The sequence below is a fragment of the Protopterus annectens genome, chromosome 8.part0, assembly GCF_019279795.1.
Source record: "Protopterus annectens isolate FY-2018-M chromosome 8.part0, PAN1.0, whole genome shotgun sequence".
NCBI lineage: Eukaryota > Metazoa > Chordata > Ceratodontiformes > Protopteridae > Protopterus > Protopterus annectens.
In genome coordinates, this window is record NC_056741.1 from 1682954550 (window position 1) to 1682973039 (window position 18490).

The following is an 18490-nucleotide window of genomic DNA, read 5'->3' on the forward strand; positions in this document are numbered from 1 at the left end:
AATAAATCACTTATATGATACATCCCTTGGCAGGAAATCAGAACAAACAGATCACAGTTGTGCTTAACAAATGGAGAAAATTTCTAGTTAATACCTTTGACACAGTCAAACTAGCCAAAAAAGCTTTACAAACAATGTGACAGTAACAAAAGTGATTTAACAAGCCCTGTAAGGCAGAATATTTCAGTATAATAGCGCAGATTAGTTTATAGCAATAAAATACAGTAAAAAATAGTAGGCAGCAGAAAATAAAAAAGTTCTATAAATGGTTACAATAAGCAATAACTAGGAAAATAAGGGAAAAAGACAGGATATTTATTGTCATATATCACAGATCAAAGTTGTGGTCAGTGTCCCTCCTCCATTCAGCTCAGTGTGAATAAACAGAATTCCTCACAAAGGCAGGGCCTAAATACCAGAAGGAACAACCTGAAACAACGTTAAAAAACTCAAAAGGACCAATAAGTGCTTACTCCAAGCCCTAGACCAGCCAACTTTTACCATCCATTGGCCAATCAACACAATCCTCTCACTAAAGTGAAGAAAGGCTTCTGCTAATCCAAGAAAGCTGGGAACATAAGCACAGAACAACCAACCACTGCAAACTAATAAAGAGGCCAAGACACAGCAAACCTGAACTGGAACTATGCTACAGCTACTAGGTACACTATTTAAGACAGAAAACACTACAGAATGTTTATCACAGTAGAAAAACAGCAGGGAGACACTAAATGAAAGTTTTAAATAGATAAAAGAGCAAGGAGACTCTAGATAATGTTTTAACTAAAAACAAATCAGTTATATGATTCACTCATTGTCAGGAAATCAGAACAAGCAGATGCTTAACAAATGGACTAAATTTCCAGTTACTACCTTTCACACAGTGAAACCAGCCAAAAAAGCTTTACAGTAACAAAAGTGATTTAACAGGCCCTGTAAGGCAGACAATGTCAGTACAATAGTGGAGAATAGTTTATAGCAATAAAATACAGTAAAAATAGTAGGCAGCAGACAATAAAATGTGCAATAAATGGCTAGAATCAGCAATAACTAGTACAAATAAGCAAAAAAAAAGGATACTGATTGTTATATAGCACAGAACAGAATTGTGGTCAGTGCCCCTCCTCCATTCAGCTACACTACTAGCTACACTATTTTAGGCAGAAAACATTAGCAAAATGTTTATTACAGCAGAAGAACAGCAGTGAGACACTAAATGAAAGGAGACTCTAGAGAATGCTTTTAACTGCAAACAAATCCTTTATATGATACACTCCTTGGCAGAAAGTCAGAACAAAGAAACATGTTAACAAATGGAGAAAATTTACAATTAATACCATTCACACAGTGAAAGTAGCTAAAAAAGCTTTACAGAGTGACAGTAACAAAAGTGATTTAACAGGCCCTGTAAGGCAGACAATTTCAGCACAATAGTGCAGATTAGTTTATAGCAATAAAATACAGTGACAAATACTAGGTAGCAGACAATAAAAAAGTGCTATAAGGGATTAGAATAAGCAATAACTAGTGCAAATAAGCAAAAAAAAAAAAAAAAAAAAAAACAGAATACTTATTGTATATCACAGACCAGTGTTGTGGTTAGTGCCCTCCTCCCTCCGTTCAGCTCAGTGTGAATAAACAGAATTCCTCTCAAAGGTAGGGCCTAAATACCAGAATGAACAACCTGAAACAACTTTTAAAAAATCTCAAAAGAGAATAGTCTCACTAAAAGAATCACAGGCCTAAAGCAGATGCCCTATGCTGACCGCCTTAAAAAACTCCAGCTATACTCTGTCGCATATCGTCTACTCAGAGGCGATCTCTGCTTAACATACAAGGCCATGTCAAACCCAGAGCTGTTGGACATGCTACACTTAAAGAAATCCCAATCCCTCAGAGCTACACGCTCCATGGATCTAAACCTTGTCATCACAATAAACAAAACATGTTGGAGGGATAGGTTCCTGACCCAGAGACTCCCCAGACTCTGGAATAGATTGCCCATACATGTCAAGCAGAGTGCCTCTTTGGACCTCTTCAAGAGGAACCTTGACGATTGGATGGGAGAAAGGAAATTCACCCCAGGGATCACGTCAGTTGCCCTGCTAGACAGGGGCCAGGAAAGTAAATAATGTGGGAATAAATAGCCAGGGAATTGTTATGGCTAGGCTTGTATAGGCCCTAGGGCTGATAGCCTAGTACCAACCTATGAACCTATGAACCTATGACCAATGAGTGCTCACTCCAAGCCCTAGACCAGCCAACCTTTACCATCCATTGGCCAATCAACACAATCCTCTCACTAAAGTGAAGAAAGGCTTCTGCTAATTCAAGAAAGCTGGGAAGATGAGCACAGAACAAACAACCACTGTAAACTTCATTCAGCCCAGTATGAATAAACAGAATTCCTCTCTATAGCAGGGCATATATACAAGAAGTTACAACCTGAATCAACTTTATATAAAGCCCAAATGGACCAATGAGTGCTTACACCAAGCCCTACACCAGCCAGTGTTTACCAGCCAGTGGCCAATCAACACTATCCTTTCACTAAAGTGAAGAAAGGCTTTTGCTAATCCAAGATGGCCTGAAACATGTGCTCAGAACAAACATCCGCTGCAAGCACAGAAACCGACCCAGAGACACCAAACCTGAACTGGGACAATGCTACAACTACTAGCTACACTATTTAGGCAGAAAACATTAGCAACATGTTTATTACAGCAGAAGAACAGCAGTGAGACACTAAATAGACTCTAGAGAATGCTTTTAACTGCAAACAAATCCTTTATATGATACACTCCTTGGCAGAAAGTCAGAACAAAGAAACATATGTTAACAAATGGAGAAAATTTACAATTAATACCGTTCACACAGTGAAAGTAGCTAAAAAAGCTTTAATTTACAGCAATAAAATACAGTGATAAATATTAGGCAGCAGACAATAAAAAGTGCTATAAGGGATTAGAATAAGCAATAACTAGTAAAATAAACAAAAAAACCCAGAATACTTATTGTATATCACAGATCAGAGTTTTGGTCAGTGCCCTCCTCCCTCCATTCAGCTCAGTGTGAATAAACAGAATTCCTCTCAAAGGCAGCGCCTAAATACCCAAAGGTACAACCTGAAACAACTTTAAAAACATTAAAAGGACCAGTGACTGCTCACCCTAGACCAGCCAAACTTTACCAGCCAGTGGCCAATCAATACAATCCTCTCCCTAAAGTGAAGAGAGGCTTCTGCTAATCCAAGATGGCCTGGAACATCTGCTCAGTACAAACAGCCACTGCAAACAAACAAACGGTCCAAGAGACAGCAAACCTGAACTGGGGCTATACTACAATTACTAGCTACACTATTTAAGGTAGAAAACACTACAGAAGTGTTTATAACAGCAGAAAAACAGCAGTGAAACACTAAATGAAAGTTTTAAACAGATAACGGAGCAAGGAGACTCCATAGAATGAATTTAACTGCAAACAAATCCATTATATGCTACACTCCTTGGCAGGAAATCAGAACAAACAAACAGATGCTTAACAAAAGGAGAACATTTCCATTTAATACCTTTCACATGCTGAAACTAGCTGAAAAGCTTTATAAATGGTGAACAGTAACAAAAGTGATTTAACAGGTCATGTAAGGAAGACAATTTCAGTGAATAGTGCAGATTAGTTTATAGCAAAAAATACAGTAAGAAATAATAGGCAGAAGACAATAAAATAGTGCTACAAATGGTTAGAATAAGCAATAACTAGTAAAAATAAGCAAAAAGTGATACTTATTGTTATATATCAGAGATCAGAGTTGTGGTCAGTGCACCTCCTCCATCAAACAGATGCTTAACAAGTAGACTAAATTTCCATTTAATACCTTTCACACAGTGAATCTAGCTAAAAAGCTTTATAAACAGTGTGGCAGTAAGAAACATGATTTAACAGGCACTGTAAGGCAGACAATTTCAGTATAATATTGCAGATTAGTTTATAGCAATAAAATACATTAAACAATAGTAGGTAGCAGACAACACAGCACTATGAATTATTAGAATAAACAATAACTAGGAAAAATAAGCAAAAAACAGAATACTTATTATTATATATCACAGATGAGAGTTGTGGCAAGTGGCCCTTCTACATTGTGGCCCTTCTACATTTAGCTCAGTGTGGCTAAACAGAATTCCTCTCAAAGTCATGGCCTAAATACCAAAAGGTATGACCTGAAACAACGTTAGAAAAGCTCAAAAGGCCCAATGAGTGCTAAATCCAAGCCCTAGACCAGCCAACCTTTACCAGCCTTTCGCCAATCAACACAATTCTCTCAGTAAAGTGAAGAAAGGCTTCTGCTAATCCAAGATCTCCTGGAACACATGCTCAGAAAAACAGCCACTGCAAATCAACAAATAGTCCCAGAGACAGCAAACCTGAATTGTGACTATGCCATAGCTACTTGCTACACTATTTTAAGCAGAAAACACTACAGAAATGTTTATCACAACAAAAAAAAAAACAGCAATGAGACACTAAATTAAAGTTTTAAACAGATAAAGGAGCATGGCTAGTCTAGAGAATGCTTTTAACTGCAAACAAATCAGTTATATGATTCACTCCTCGGCAGGAAATCAGAACAAACAGAAGCTTAAAACATGGAGAACCTTACCATTTAATACCTTTCACATGGTTTAACTAGCTAAAAAAGCTTTATAAATGGTGTAACAATAACAAAACTGATTTAACAGGCCATGTGAGGAAGACAATTTCAGTACAATAGTGCAGATTAGTTTATAGCAATGAAATACATTAAAAAATAGTAGACAGTAGAGAATACAAAAGTAGCATAAATTGTTAGAATAAGCAATAACTAGTAAAAATAAGCAAAAAAAAAAACAGGATACTTAGTTATATATCACAGATCAGAGTTGTGGTCAGTGCCCCTCCTCCTTCCGTTCAGCTCAGTGTGACTAAACAGAATTAGTATCAAACACAGGGCCTAAATACCAGAAGGTACAACCTGAAACAACTTTAAAAAAAGCTCAAAAGTGCCAATCAGTGCTTACTCCAAGCCCTAGACCAGCCAACCTTTACCACCCAGTGATCAATCAACACAATGACCTCACTAAAGTGGAGAAAGGCTTCTGCTAATTCAAGATGGCCTGGAACATGTGCTCAGAACAAACAGCTACTGCAAACAAACAGGCCCGGATACAGCAAACCTGAACTGGGACTATACTACAGCTACTAGCTACACTGTTTCAGGTAGAAAACACTACAGAGGTGTTTATCATAGGAGAAAAACTGCAAAAAGACACTAAATAAAAATTTTAAACAGATAAAGAACCAAGGAAACTCCAGATACTGCATTTAACTGCAAACAAATATGTTATATGATACACTTCCTGGCAGGAAATCAGACCAAACAGATGCTTAACAAATGGACTAAATTTCCAGTTAATACTTTTCACACAGTGACTCTAGCTAAAAAAGCTTTACAAACAGTGTGACGGTAACAAACATGATTTAACAGGCCCTGTAAGGCAGACAATTTCAGTACAATATTGCAGATTAGTTTATAGCAATAAAATATATTAAACAATAGTAGGCATCATACAACAAAACAGCACTATGAATGATTAGAATAAACAATACTTATTGTTATATACCACGGATTAGAGTTGTGGTCAGTGGCCCTTCTCCATTTTGCTCAGTATAAATAAACAGATTTCCTCTGAAAGGCATGGTCTAAATACCAGAAGGTATAACCTGAAACAATTTTAGAAAAGCTCAAAAGGACCAATGAGTGCTAAATCTAAGACCTGGACCAGACAACCTTTACCAGCCATTGGCCAATCAACACAATTCTCTCACTAAAGTGCAGAAAGGCTTCTGTTAATCCAAGATCTCCTGCAACATTTGCTCAGGAAAAACAGCCACTGCAAACAAACAAACAGGCCCAGAGACAGCAAACCTGAACTGGGACTATGCTACACTATTTTAGGCAGAAAACACTACAGAAATGTTTATCACAGCTGAAAAACAGCAATGAAACACTTTTTATTTTATTTTTATTTTACATTTGTTGACTGGGCTAGTCCAACTGGATATATGTCCATGAGGCCCAGGGAGAAAAGCTCCACTACAGATAATAGCAACATCGGGTACAGTACATTTTTAAGACTAGAATACAAGATATTTCCATAGCAGCTTAGTAATCATATAATTGACATTTTTACAAGGCAATAGTGACACATATTTATAAGGTAGAGACAAGTCCATACAGTAGATAACTTGCTAATCAAATACCAGCTCTGTGGTAGTTTCTAAGAAAGGCTAAGTTAGTACCAACTTTAGTTAGCTGACAGCTCATACTTTGAGGTTAATGGAAAGGTGGACAAAGCATCATTAAGTATGAAGGAAGGAGATTATTAGTCTGGGTTGGTGCATGGACATAACCACAGAGTTTTAAGGTATTCTTTCAGTTGCTTTTTGAAAAGTAGTATAGAGGAAAGAGATGAGAGTTCCCTGGGAAGCAGGTTCCAAGTTTTCCCCACAGTGTTGGAGAACAGTGAGTCCCCAGCCTTATTGTTGGATTTATGTATAGATACTAGTAATTTATTTGCTGGGCATAGGGTTGTAAGATTTATGTAGGGGGTAATAAGGCTAGTGAGTATTGGAGTATTACTAGGATGATAGAGGATCTTGTGTGTGATAATAAGTTGGTAAAATAGAAGTTGACTATGGAGTTCTAGCCATCCAAGTTGTTTTAGATTGTGACAATGGTGGGTTCAAAATGGGGAGCTCATGGCAAATCTGGCAATGTTATTATAGGAGACTGCCAGTTTGTTGAGGTTGAGGTTGTTTTTAGAAAGATTGGTATAAATGGGTGAGACGTAGAGGAGGGTAGAGATAAGATGGGTGTGGGCAATAGAGGTTCTAGCTGTTGGAGTAAGGAAGGGTTTAATCCTGTAAAGGGAGCCTAGCTTTCTGTCAACTGATTTTATTGTAGTATTGGTGTGTGTGCCAAAGGTGAGGTTGTGGTCTATTGTTACTCGAGTTTGGTGGTTGGGTCGGGAGATATAACAGTGCAATTATTATATGTCACTATGAAGTCTATTTGTGAGGACTTTCTTGTAGGATTGAAGAGCAATAATTTAGTTTTTTGGGGGGTTCAGGAGAAGGCAGCGCTGTAGGAACCAGTTTTCCACTATGTTAAATACATTTTGGGTGAGGGACTGGAGTTCAGAAAAGGAAGTAGTGGAGCATATTAATATTGAATCATCTGCATGTTGTATGCAGGTAGCTTGAGGAATTGTTAAATTAAGATCATTAATAAAATGTCAATAAATGAAAGTTTTAAACAGATAAAGGAGCAAGGAGAATCTAGAGAATGCTTTTAACTGCAAACAAATCAGTTATATTATTCACTCTTTGGCAGGAAATCAGAACAAACAAACAGATGCTTAACACATGGAGAACATTACCATTTAATACCATTCACATGGTGACACTAGCTAAAAAAGCTTTATAAATGGCGTGACAATAACAAAAGTGATTTAACAGGCCATCTTAGGAAAACAATTTCTATGCAATAGTGCAGATTAGTTTAATGCAATAAAATACAGTGAACAATAATACGCAGCAGAGAATAAAAAAGTGCTATGAATGGTTAGAAAAAGCAATAACTAGCAAAAATAAGCAAAAAAACAGGATACATCTTGTTATATATCACAGATCAGAGTTGTGGTCAGTGCCCCTCCTCCCTCCATTCAGCTCAGTGTGAATAAACAGAATTCCTCTCAAAGGTAGGGCCTAAATGCCAGAAGGTACAACTTGACACAACTTAAAAAATATCTCAACATGACCAATAAGTGCTTACTCCAAGCCCTAGACCAGCCAACCTTTACCAGCCAGTGGCCAATCAACACAATCCTCTAAAGTGAAGAAAGGCTTCTGCCAATCCAAGATTGCGTGGAACATGTGCTCAGAACAAACAGCCACTGCAAACAAACAAAAAAACAGGCCCAGAGACAGCAAACCTGAACTGTGACTATGCTATAGCTTCTAGCTACACTATTAGGTAGAAACCACAGAAACAGAAGTGTTTATCACAGCAGAAAAGCAGAGCTGAGCCACTAAATTAAAGTTTTACACAGATAAAGGACCAAGGAGACTCCAGATAATGCACTTAACTGCAAACAAATCCATTATATGGTTCACTCTTTAGTAGGAAATCTAAACAAAGAAACAAATTCCTAACAAATGGAGAAAATTTACAGTAAATACCTTTCTCATAGTGAAACTAGCAAAAAGAGCTTTATAAATAATGTGACAGTAACAAAAGTGATTTAACAGGCCCTGTAATGCAAACAATTTCAGTACAATAGTTAAATTAGTTTACAGCAATAAAATATAGTGAAAAATAGTAGATAGCAGACAATAAAAAGTGCTATCAATGGTTAGAATAAGTAATAACTAGTACAAACAAAGGTGAAAAAGCAGGATACTTGTTGTTATATATCACAGGTAGAGTTGTGGTCATTGCTCCTCCTCCATTCTGCTCAGTGGAATAAAGAGAGTTCCTCTCAAAGCAGGGATAAAATACCAGAAGGTACAACCTGAAACATCCTTAAAAAAAGCTCAAAAGGACTAATGAGTGCTTAGTCAAGCCCCTGACCAGCCAACCTGTACCAGCAAGTGCCCAATCAACACAATCCCCCCACTAAAGTGAAGAAAGGCTTCTACTAATCCAAGATGGACTGGAACATGTGCTCAGAACAAATAGCCACTGCAAAAAAACAAACAAGCCAGAGATAGCAAACCTGAACTGGGACTATGCTACTAGCTACACTATTTTAGGCAGAACACACTACAGAAGTGTTTATGATAGTAGAAAACCAACAGTGAGACACTAAATGAATGTTTAAAACAGATAAACACCCAAGTAGACTCAAGCTAATGCATCTAACTGCAAACAAATCCATTATATGCTACACTCCTTGGCAGGAAATCAGAACAAACAGGTGCTTAACAAATGGAGAACATTTCCACTTAATACCTTTTACATGGTGAAACTAGCTGAAAAGCTTTATAAATGGTGTGACAGCAGCAAAAGTGATTTAACAGGCCATGTAAGGAAGACAATTTCAGTACAATACTGCAGATTAGTTCACAGCAATAAAATATAGTAAAAAATAGGCAGATACAATAAAAAGTGCTATAAATGGTTAGAATAAGCAATAACTAGTAAAATAAGCAAAAACAAAATACTTTGTTATATATCACAGATCAGAGTTGTAGTCAGTGCCCCTCCTCCATTCAGCTCAATGTGAATAAACAGAGTTCCTCAAAAAGCAGGGCTAAATACCAGAAGGTACAACCTGAAATATTTTTAAAAAAAGCTCAAAAGGACTAATGAGTTCTTTCTGCAGCCCTAGACCAACCAACCTGTATCAGCCAGTGCCCAATCAACATAATCCTCCCATTAAATTGAAGAAAGGCTTCTGCTAATCCAAGATGACCTGGAACATGTGCTCAGAACAAACATCCACTGCAAAGTAACAGGCCCAGAGAGAGCAAACCTGAACTGGGACCTATGCTGCAGCTACTAGCTACACTATTTTATCCAGAAAACACTACAGAAGTGTTTATCGCAGCAGAAAAATAGCAGTGAGACAATAAATGGAAGTTTTCAACAGATAAAGGACCAATGAGACTCCAGATAATGCATTTAACTGCAAACAAATCCATTATTTGGCAGGAAATCAGAACAAACAGATGCTTAACAAATGGAGACAATTTCTAGTAAATACCCACCACAGAGTGAAACTAGCTAAAATAGCTTTACAAACAGTGTAATAGTAACAAAAGTGATTTAACGGGCCCTGTAAGGAAAACAATTTCAGTACAATAGTCAGATTTGCTTAAACCAATAAAATACAATGAAAAATAGTAGGCGGAAGACAAAAAAAGTGCTATAAATGGTTAGAATAAGCTATAACTAGTACAAATAAGAAAAAAAAAACAGGATACTTTTTGTTATACATCACAGATCAGAGTTGGTGTCAGTGCCCCTCCTCCCCTGGTTAAGCTCAGTGTGAATAAACAGAATTCCTCTCAAAGGCAGGGCCTAAATACCAGAAGGTACAACCGGAAACATCTTTAAAAAAAGCTCAAAAGGACTAATGAGTGCTTACTCAAGCTCTTTACCAGCCAACCTGTACCAGCCAGTGCACAATCAATACAATCCTCCCACTAAAGTGAAGAAAGACTTCTACTAATCCAAGATGGCCTGGAACATGTGCTCAGAACAAACAGCCACTGCAAACAAAAAAAAAAAAAAACAAACAGGCCCAGAGAGAGCATACCTGAACTGGGACTATGCTACAGCTACTAGCTACACTATTTTAGCCAGAAATCACTATAGAAGTGTTTATTAAAGCAGAGAAACAGAAGTGAGAAACTAAATGAAAGGTTTAAACAGTGAAAGGAGCAAGGAGGATCTGGAGAATGCTTTTAACTGCAAACAAAACAGTTATATGATTGCCTCTTTGGCAGGAAATCAGAAAAAACAAACAGGTGCTTAAAAATGGAGAACATTTCCATATTATACCTTTCACATGGTAAAATTAGCTGAAAAGCTTTATAAATGGTGTGACAGTAACAAACGTGATTTAACAGGCCATGTAAGGAAGACAATTTCAGTGTAATAGTGCAGATTAGTTTATAGCAAAAATACAGTAAAAATAATAGGCAGAAGACAATAAAAGAGTGCTATAAATGGTTAGAATAAGCAATAACTAGTAAAAATAAGCAAAAAAATATATACTTTGTTATATATCACAGATCTGGTCAATGCACCTCCTCCCTCCTTTCAGCTCAGTGTGAATAAACATAATTTCTCAAAGTCAGGGCCTAAATGCCAGAATGTACAACCTGAAACAACTTTAAAAAGCTCAAAAGCACCAATGAGTGCTTACTCCAAGCCCTAGACTAGCCAGTAGCCAGTCAACACAATCATCTCACTAAAGTGAAGAAAGGCTTCTGCTAATTCAAGATGGCTTGGAACATGTGCTTAGAACAAACAGCTACTGCAAAGAAACAGGCCAAGAGACAGCAAACCTGAACTGGGACTACAGCTACTAGCTACACTATTTTAGGTAGAAAAAAACTACAGAAGTGATTATCACAGGAGAAAAACAGCAGTAAGGCATTCAATGAAAGTTTTAAACAGAAAAAACCAAGGAGATGCCAGATACTGCATTTAACTGCAAAAAATCCATTATATGATACACGTCTTAGCAGGAAATCAGAACAAACAGATGAGTAGCAAATAGACTAAATTTCCAGTTAACACCTTTCACAGTGAATCTAGCTAAAAAATCTTTACAAACAGTGTGACAGTAAGAAACATAATTTAACAGGCCCTGTAAGGCAGACAGTTTCAGTACAATATTGCAGATTAGTTTATAGCAGTAAAATACATTAAACGATAGAAGGCAGCAGACAACAAAACAACACTATGAATGATTAGAATAAACAATAACTAGGAAAAATAAGCAAAAAAACAGAATACTTAGTTATATATCACGGATCAGAGTTGTGGCCAGTAGCCTTTCTCCATTTAGCTCAGTGTGAATAAACAGAAGTCCTCTCAAAGGCATGGCCTAAATACCAGAAGGTATAACCTGAAACAACGTTAGAAAATCTCAAAAGGCCCAATGAGTGCTAAATCCAAGCCCTGGACCAGCCAACCTTTACCAGCCAATCAACACAATTTTCTCACTAAAGTGAAGAAAGGCTTTAGTTAATCCAAGATCTCCTGGAACATTTGCTCAGAAAAACAGACACTGCAAACAAACAAGCCCAGCGACAGCAAACCTGAATTGGGACTTTGCCATAACTACTTGCTACACTATGTTAGGCAGAAAATACTACGGAAATGTTTATCACAGCAGAAAAACAGCAATGAGACACTAAATGAAAGTTTTAAACAGATAAAGGAGTAAGGAGAATTGAGAGAATGCTATTAACTGCAAACAAATCAGTTATATGATTCACTCCTTGGCAGGAAATCGGAACAAACAGATGCTTAACACATGGAGAACATTACCGTTTAATACCTTTCACATGGTGAAACTAGCTAAAAAAGCATTATAAATGGTGTAACAATATCAAAGGTGATTTAACAGGCCATGTAGGAAGATAATTTCAATACAATAGTGCAGATTAGTTTATAGCAATAAAATACAGTAAACAATAGTAGGCAGCAGACAATAAAAAAGTGCTATGAATGATTAGAATAAGCAATAACTAGCAAAAATAAGCAAAAAAACAGGATAAATGTTTACAAAGATTAAAAATTCTTCAGTCACCTTAATGCACTCAAAAGTGATAACTATAAGCTGAACTTCCTATATTTAAAACCACTTTCACAATCAAAAAGTTTTACATTTAGAATATGAAAGTCCATACTAACTAACCACCCATTACATGGAAACGGGCTCTTAATTACACTTCTAGCTAACGTGATATTTTATTTTCAACTGTGCGCACAGGGAAGCATATTAGTCAATCTCAATACAAGTTCTAAAATAATGCATAAGATCTCAAAAAGATGTAAACAACTTACGATGGTCAAAGTTGAACTTCCAGTGTTTAAAACCACTTTTATATATCAAGAAGTTTTTACACTTAGAGTGTAACAGTCCGTGGTCACCAAACACCCATTACATAACAACAGGCCATTAACCATGAACCTAACTCACGCGATATTTTATTAACAACTGTATGCACAGGGAGGCATATGAATCCAATTCAATACATACTACAAAATACTGCATAAGGTCTCAAAAAATGTGCAAGTAACTTTCAATGATCAAAGACCACTACATAACCTTAAAACCGATTTTGATTCACCAACTAAATGGGAAATAAGAAAACCCAGAGGGAAGGACCAATAAAACCTATCCTCACTTCTTATTTAAAAGAAAGTATAGTCATAAAACTATGCTACTTCTGTTCAATGAAGTTGGGACTACTTGCTCAACCCCATATATAATGCTAACTAAGGCAACACATCACGTCACATCTAAATATTATTTTAATTAAGGGTAAGTTACCTACAACTACCTGCCATTTGTTAAAATTTTGGCATGCATGGTAGGTGCTCTACAATACAATTATTGTTTTATAGGCCAAAACATTTAGCAATCAATGAGAGCTCAACATATATTGGCTCATTTTTATCTGGCCAAACTTTTTAACTTTAATATATACTTAATGGAACAAGCTTCATTCAGGCCGGGAAACTTATGAGCATTCGACTTAATCAAATAACACATGACATTAGAGGGGGACCTGAGAGGTTGAAACTGGAGGAGCTTGAATTTGGCAAATTAAGTTGAATGCTTATAAGTTTCCCAGCCTGAATGAAGCTTGTTCCATCAAGTGTATATTAAAGTTAAAAAGTCTGGCCAGATAAAAATGAGCCAATATATGTTGAGCCCTCATTGATTGGTAGATATTTTGGCCTCTCAAAGGGGACCAAATGAATATAAAACAATAATTGTATTGTAGAATGCCTACCATGCATGCCAAAAGTTTAACAAATGGCAGGTAGTTGTAGCTAACCCACCCTTAGTTAAAATAATATTTAGATGTGACATGTGATGTGTTGCCTTAGTTATCATTATATATGGGGTTGAGCAAGTAGTCCCAACTTCATTGAACAGAAGTAGTGTAGTTTTATGACTATGCACCCTTGTATATAAGAATTGAGGTTAGGTTTTATTTGTCCTTCCCTCTGGGTTTTCTTATTTCCAATTCAGTTGGTGAATCAAAATTGATTTTAAGGTATTTATGTAGTGGTTTTTATCATTGAAAGTTACTTGCACATTTTTTGAGACCTTATGCATTATTTTATAGCATGTATTGAACTGGATTCATATGCCTCCCTGTGCGCACAGTTGTTAATAAAATATCGCGTGAGTTAGGTTCATGGTTAAGGGCCCGTTATGTAATGGGTGTTTGGCTACCATGGATTGTTACACGCTAAGTGCAAAAACTTCCTGATATATAAAAGTGGTTTTAAACACTGGAAGTTCAACTTTGACCATCGTAAGTTGCTTACATCTTTTTTGAGATCTTATGCATTATTTTAGAACTTGTATTGAGATTGACTAATATATTTTCCTGTGTGTACAGTGGAAAATAAAATACCATGTTAGTTAGAAATGTAATTAAGAGCCCGTTTCCATGTAATGGGTGGTTAGTTTGTATGGACTGTCATATTCTAAATGTAAAGCTTTTCGATTTGTGAAAGTGGTTTTAAATACAAGAAGTTCAGCTTTTATCTGACACTTTGAGTGTTAAAGTGACTGAAAAATTTTTAATCTCCATAAACATTTGTTAAAGGGCAGGGTTTGTTGATGTTGGCATTTATTTAATTAAAAATGTATCAGCCTCTTAAGGATAGGCCTTTTTATGTCATGTGATGTTCTGGATTAGTATTTTAATGTACTACTTTTAAATGTTATTGTTTGTCTGAGGAAGTCTGGACTGTTCGGATGAAAAGCAAGTGTTATTAAAACAAGCAGCTTAAAGTTTGTCACAGCTTCTTTTCTTTGCACTGGACACCTTCCAAAGTGTTTGTGAGTTTGGTGCTTCTTTTTGTTGTCTTAACAGCTACAAGCTACAGTATTTTAGGCAGAACACACTACAGAAATATTTATCAGAGCATAAAAATAGCAGTGAGACACTAAATGAAAGTTTTAAACAGATAAAGGAGCAAGGAGACTCTATAGAATGCTTTTAACTGCAAACACATCAGTTATCCGAGGTACTCCTTAGCAGAAAATCAGAACAAACAGATGCTTAACAAATGGAGAAAATTTCCAGTTAATACCTTCCACACAGTGAAACTAACTAAAACACTTTACAAAGAGTATGACAGTAAAAAAGTGCTTTAACAGGCCCTGTAAGGCAGACAATTTCAGAACAATATTTCAAATTAGCTGATAGCAAAAAAATACAGTAAAATAGTAGACAGCAGACAATTAAAATTGCTATAAAGGGCAAGAATAAGCAATAATTAGTAAAAATAAGCAAAAAAAACCCAGTATACTTATTGTTATATATCACAGAACACAGTTGTGCTCAGTGCCCCTCATGCTCAGCTCAGTATGAATAAACAGAATTTCTTTCGGTGACAGGGACTAAATACCAGAAGGTAAAAGCTAAAACTACCTAAAAAAAGCTCAAAAGGAACAATGCATGCTTACTCCAAGCCTTAGAACAGACAACCTTTACCAGCCATTGGCAAATCAACATAATTCTCTGATTAAAGTGAAGAAAGGCTTCTGCTAAACAAGGTGGCTTGGAACATGTGCTCAGAACAAACAGCCATTGCAAACTTGCACAGAGACATTAAACTTGAACCGGGACTATGCTACATCTACTAGCTACATTATTTTAAGCAGAAAATACTACAGAAATGTTTATCACAGCAGAAAAACAGAAAAGAGACACTAAATAAAAGTTTTAAGCAGATAAAGGAGCAAGGAGACTCTAGAGAATGCTTTTAACTGCAAATAAACCCATTACATGAAACACTCCTTGGCAGAAAATCAGAACAAACAGATGCTTAACAAATGGAGAAAATGTTCAGTAAATACATTTCACTGAGTGAAACTAGTTAAAAAAGCTTTACAAATAGTGTTAAAAGTGACAAAAGTCATTTAACAAGCCCTGTAAGGCAGACAATTTCAGCAAAATAGTATGGATTAGTTTATAGCTCTTAAAGTACAGTACAAAATAGAGGCAGCAGACATTGCAAAGTGCTATAAATGTTTAGAATAAAGAATAAATAGTAAAAATAATCACAAAACAGATACTTATTGTTATATATCACAGATCAAAGTTGTGGTCAGTGCCTCTCCTCCCTCCATTCAGCTCAGTGTAAATAAAGAAAACTTCTCTCAAAGGCAGGGCATAAATATCAGAAGGTACAACCTGACACCACTTAAAAAAGCTCAAAAGGACCAATCACTGCTTACTCCAAGCCCAGACGAGTAGACCTTTACCAGCTATTGGCAAATCAACACAATCCTCTCACTGAAGTGAAGAAAGGCTTCTTCTAATCCAACATGGTCTGGAACATGTGCTCAGAAAAAAAACAGCCACTGCAAACAAACAGGCATAGAGACAGCAAAACTGAACTGGAACTATGCTACAGCTACCAGTTACATTATTCTAGGGAGAAACACTACAAAAGTGTTTATCACAGCAGCAGAAGAACAGCAGTGAGACAATACATTAAGGTTTTAAATAGATAAAGGAGCAAGGAGACTCTAGAGAATGCTTTTTACTGCAAATAAATCCATTATATGATATACTCCTTGGCAGGAAATCAGAACAAACAGATGCTTAACAAATGGAGAACATTTCCAGTAAATACCTTTCACACAATGAAACTATCTACAAGAGCTTTACAGTTTGACAGTAACAAAAGTGATTTAACAGGCCTTATAAGGCAGACACTTTCAGTACAATGGCGCAGATTAGTTTATAGCAATAAAATACAGTAAAACATAATAGGCAGCAGACAATAAAAAGTGCTATAAATGGTTAGAATGAGCAATAACTAGTAAAAATAAGAAAAAAGGACACATTTTTATATATCACAGATCAGAGTTGTGGTCAGTGCCCCTCTGCCCACAATTCAGCTCAGTGTGAATAAAAAGAAATACTCTCAAAGGCAGGCCCTAAATACCAGAAGGTACAACTTGACACAAATTAAACAAAAAGCTGAACAGGACAAATGAGTGCTTACTCCAAGCCCTAGAAAGCCACTTTACCAGTCAGTGGCCAATCAATACAATCCTTTAACTAAAGTGAAGAAAGGCTTCTGTTAATCCAAGATGTCCTGGAACATGTGCTAAGAACAAACAGCCACTGCAAACAAACAAGCTGAGAGAGTGAAAACCTGAACTGGGACAATGCTACAGCTACCAGCTACACTATTTTAAGCAGAAAACACTACAGAAGTGTTTATCGCAGCAGAAAATCAACAGTGAGACACTAAATTAAAGTTTTAAACAGATAAAGGTGCAAGGAGACTCTAAATAATGTTTTAACTACAAACAAATCCATTATATGATAAACTCCTTGGCAGGAAATCAGAACAAATAGATGCTTAACAACTGAAGAAAATTTCCAGTTAATACCCTTCACACAATGAAGCTAGTGAAAGAAGCTTTATAAACAGTGTGACCATAAATGTGACTATAACTAAAGTGATTTAACAGGCCATGTAAGGCAGACAATTTTAGTACAAAAATTGCAGATTAGGTTATAGCAATAAAATACATTAAACAATACTAGGCAGCAGACAATAAAAAGTGTTATGAATGATTAGCATACGCAATAACTAGCAAATATAAACAAACCCCCCCAGTATACTTATTGTTATATATCACAGATCAGAGTTGTCGTCAGTGACTCTTCTCCATTCACCTCAGTGTAAATAAATAGAATTTCTCAACAAGGCAGATCCTAAATACCAGAAGGTACAACTTGAAGTTTAAAAAAAGCTCAAAAGGACCAATGCATGCCTACTCAAAGCACTAGAACAGACAACCTTTACCAGCCATTGACTAATCAACACAATTCTCTGACTAAGTATTTTGGCTTTTCCTGGTTAGGGGTCGCCACAGCAGAACTCTGGTCTGCTAATGATTGGCAATGCATTTTTACGGTGCCGAGATGCCAGCCCGATGCCCACCTTCAAAGAAGGCACACCTATTCATGCACGCACCTACCTGCATGTCTTTAAACATCACTTGACCATGGGAGGGACATGCAGACTCCACACAGAAGGTGCTCCAGCCAAGAGTTGAATCGGAGAACATCTTGCTGTGAGGAGTCAATGCTAACCGCTGCACCACCGTGGCATACCAACACAATTCTCTGACTAAAGTGAAGAAAGGCTTCTGCTAACCAAGATGGCCTGGAACATGTGCTCATAACAAATGGCCATTGCAAGCAAACAGGCACAGAGACAGTAAACCTGGACTGGGACTATGTTACAGCTATTGATGCACTATTTTGGGCAGAAAATACTACAGAAATGTGCATCACAGCAGAAAAACAGACATGAGACACTAAATAAAAGTTTTAAACAGATAAAAGAGCAAGGAGACTCTAGAGAATACTTTAAATTGCAAATAAATCCATTATATGATACACTCCTTGGCAGGAAATCAGAACAAACAGATGCTTAACAAATGGAGAAAATGTCCAGTAAATACCTTTCACACAGTGAAACTAGTTAAAAAAGCTTTACAAACAGTGTGACAGTAACAAAAGTTATTTAACAAGTCATGTAAGACAGCCAGTTTCATTACAATAGTACAGATTAGTTTATAGATCTGAAGTACAGAAAAAATAGAGGCAGCAGACATTAAACAGTGCTATAAATGCTTAGAAGTGCTATAAT

The 18490-nt window shown here is 36.5% G+C and overlaps 1 protein-coding gene across 1 annotated transcript in view; it reads right to left on the bottom strand.

Moving 5' to 3' along the window:
* Window positions 1-18490, bottom strand: part of LOC122808528 — a 525331-nt gene that overhangs the window by 284580 nt on the left and 222261 nt on the right. The window lies entirely within an intron of this gene.